At 45.5% G+C, this 3,737-nt stretch overlaps 1 non-coding gene across 1 annotated transcript; it reads right to left on the reverse strand.

Moving 5' to 3' along the window:
- Positions 1 to 2,337: 2,337 nt before the first annotated feature.
- LOC113837542 lies at positions 2,338 to 2,471 on the reverse strand. The gene has a single exon (XR_003488186.1). It is a non-coding gene; the product is annotated as a small nucleolar RNA SNORA16B/SNORA16A family (small nucleolar RNA).
- Positions 2,472 to 3,737: the final 1,266 nt, after the last annotated feature.

The following is a 3,737-nucleotide window of genomic DNA, read 5'->3' on the forward strand; positions in this document are numbered from 1 at the left end:
TTTTTTTTAAATATTTTATGCCTGGTGGTGTTGGCACAGGCCTTTAATTCCAGCAATCAGGAGGCAGAGGCCGGCGGATTTTATTTTAGGTGTATGAATTTTTTGCCTGTTTGTATGTATGTGCACCATGTGGATACCTGGTGTATATGGTAGTCAGAAGCTGGAGTTACAGATGGTTGTGAACTGCCATGTGGGTTCTGAGAAATTAATCCTAGTCCTTTGCCACAAGTGCTTTTACCCCCTGAACCATCTCTCCAGCCCCAAGAGTGAGACTTCTAAATACGTAGGTTACATCTTTGCTGTTGTTTTTCGAGACAGGGTTTCTCTGTGGCTTTGGAGGCTGTCCTGGAACTAGCTCTAGTAGACCAGACTGGTCTCGAACTCACAGAGATCCACCTGCCTCTGCCTCCCAAGTGCTGGGATTAAAGGCGTTCATCACCACCACCTGGCTTTAAGTTACATTTTGTTTTTTGTTGTTTTTTCGAGACAGGATTTCTCTGTGTAGCTTTGGAGGCTGTCCTGGCACTCTCTCTGGAGACCAGGCTGGCTTCGAACTCACAGAGATCCGCCTGCCTCTGCTTCCCGAGTGCTGGGATTAAAGGCGTGCCTCAACATCACCCAGCTAATTACATCTTTTACTTAGTGCAATTGTTATAGTTGTTTTTGGTGAATAATGAGGGTAAAAATACTGTGATTTAAGTAAAGGATCCTGAGGTACTCGTTTCAACTCTGGAATAGAAAAGATCAACTAGCCAATAGTTTTCAAGTGCCTTAAAGTGTATGGGCAGGAAAAAGAATGAAAAAATAAGGGACCTGAGAAAAGATGTCAGATGGGCTTAGAAATGTTGTTCATTGGTACAGTGCTTTCTTAACATGCATGAGGTCCTGGGTTGGATACCCAACCCCATAGAAATTGGGCATGGTGGCATGAGACAGCATATAGCAGGCAAAGGAAGGGACATCACAAGTTCAAGGTTATTATTAACTACATAGTGAGTTCAATGCAAGCTTGGGGCTACCTGAGATTCTGTCTCAAAATACAATAAAGCAAAATGTCAGCATTTTTCAAGAGTAGGGGAAAATAGGTAGTATCTAGATGTTTCAAAAAGGCAAATAGGCAAGATGGTGGTGATGCACACCTTTAATCCCAGCACCCAGGAGGCAGAGGCAGGTGGATCTCTGTGAGTTCAAGGCCAGCCTGGTCTCCAGAGAGAGAGCTCCAGGACTGCTTCACAGAGAAACCTTGTTTCACAAAACAAAACAATAACAACAAAAAAGGCAAATGGTGCTGAGAAAATGGTTCAGCAGATAAAGGTGTTTCCACCAAAGCTGACAAGCTGAGGCCAGTTCCTGTGTTAACAAAGCTCTTTGGAATTCTCAGGAATCCACAAAGATGACCCTAGCTAATAGTGGAGTGGGTGTCTGAATGGGCCTTCCCCTATAATCAGATTAGTGACTGCCCTAATTGTCATGATAGAACCTATATCCAGTACCTAATGGAAGCAGATGCAGTGATCCACAGCCAAGCACTGGGCTGAGCTCCTGGAGTTCAGTTGAAGAGAGGGAGGAGGGATCATAGGAGCAAGTCAAGATGGGAAAACCAAAGAGACAGCTGACCTGAACTAGTGGGAGCTTAGGAAGTATGGACTTACAGCTGGGGAACCTGTATGAGACTGAACTAGGCCCTCTGAATGTGGGTAACAGTTATGTGAAGAGTGAACAGCCCGCAGCCAATAGTGCTAAGGTTTTCTTTATTGAGATACACCAATCAAGCGAGAGGGAGGGAGCTGGAACCAGTGCCGGTAGCCAGGGGAGCAGAAGAGAGAAGGGCCAGGGTCTCCACGTGCAGCCATTAAGAACCTTCCCTTACATCACCCCTGACTTCCCTTCACCCAACCCTCATGGGCGTGTCCCGGTACAACTGGCACACCTGTCCGGGTTGCCTGAGGCGGGTCTAGGGTGTCTCCCTACAGTTATGTGGCTTGACCTGTTGAGGGGAGGCCCTGGCAGTGGCGCCAGGACCTATCCCCGGTGCATGAACTGACTTTTTGGAGCACATTCCCTTTGGTGAGATACCTTATTCAGCCTTGATACAGGGGGGAGGGGCTTGGTTCTGCCTCAAATTGGTATGCCAGACTTTGTGGAATCCCCAAGGGAGGCATTAGTCCTTCTGAGGAGTAGATGGGGGGTGTGAATGGGGGGGGAGGTAGGGGCAGGAGAAGGGGAGGGAGGGGGAACTGGGGTTGGTACATAAATTGCAAAATAATTTTTAATAAAAAAGAAAAAGAACAGCGAAAACCAAAGATCTCTGCTTACTTCTCAGAAATGTCAAGATGGAACTGTCTTTTCCCAAGATCTTACAGATGTGGTACTGCAAAGGGAACCACAACAGTTAAGGAAAATTGTTAGTTGGGCTGCTTTCTGACCACACCAGCTATGTAAAAGCAACTGCAGCCTTGATAAGGGCCGCCGTTGAATTCTTTTGATGGGATTGAAAGCTACAATAGAAAACTTTTCCTTATCCCCTCATGCATGGGTGCACACACATGCGTGCACGTGTGTGTGTGTGTGTGTGTGTGTGTGTGTGTGTGTGTGTGTGTGTGTGTGTGTGTGTGTAAGCTTGTGTGCTGTTCAGAGGACAACTTTCGGGCATCAGTTCTATCCTTCCACCATTTTGGTCTCCAGAGTTGGTAGTAAGTGATCTTACCCACTTAGCCATCTTCCAGCCCCAAAAGCAGCCTTTTAATTTGCACTTGAGGTTAGAGAGATGGCTCAGTGATTAAGAGCATGTACTTACTGGTGTTGTAGAGGACCTGGGTTTAATTCCCAGCACCCACATGGTAGCTCACAACTGTCTGTGACTCCAATTCCAGGCAATCTGTCATATCATCTGACCTCTTACGGCACCAAACACACATTGTGCACACACTACAAGGAGGAAAATCACTAATACACATAGAATAAAAGAAATAAATCTAAAAATTTGAAGTGTTACATAAAGACAGCAAAGTACACATACGTAAGTGGATAGCTCGTTAAGTTTTCACAAGCCCAACACTGATGTAACTAGGATCCAGATCAAGAGGTGGTACATTAAGTCAGGTGTGGTGGTGCCTGTCTTTAATCTCAGCACTCGAGGCAGATGCAGGCAGATCTCTGTGAGTTCAAGGCCAGCCCGGTCTACCCAGTGAGTTCCAGGACAGCCATGACTATGCAGACAGTCCCTGTCTCAAAAAAAAAAAAAAAAAACAAAAACAAAAAACAAACAAACAAAAAAAAAAAAACAAAGAAAGAGGGAAAGAAGTGGTACATTAATAGTACTACAGAAGTTCTTTGCTTTTTATAAATTAGGTGACAGGATATGTACAGGTCTCTTTCTGGTATCTCTTGGAGAAAATGGTCATCTGCACAACATGGAGAAGGCCAAAATCTCTCCATGGTACCTCTCTTATAAAGGGAGGCTTCGTGCTTCACCCTTCACTTTTCTGGAAAGTGGAGGAAAATCAAGAAGAGGCTAAGTTCATACCTTCCTCTGAGGCCATAAGAATCCCTGCGTGAAATAGATGTTTCAGGTTACCCTAACTTCTAGAAAGGGTGCGGATGCACCCCTGGGTTTCATGGTATGGTCAAAGCTTTCATGTGGACTCTCAAGTTCCTAGCTATCTCACTACTTCATCGTTCTCCCCACTGCAGATGTCCCTTGTCTTCTTCCCTCCACAGCACAGCCGTCCTCATTT

Source organism: Cricetulus griseus, chromosome X (genome assembly GCF_003668045.3).
Source record: "Cricetulus griseus strain 17A/GY chromosome X, alternate assembly CriGri-PICRH-1.0, whole genome shotgun sequence".
NCBI lineage: Eukaryota > Metazoa > Chordata > Mammalia > Rodentia > Cricetidae > Cricetulus > Cricetulus griseus.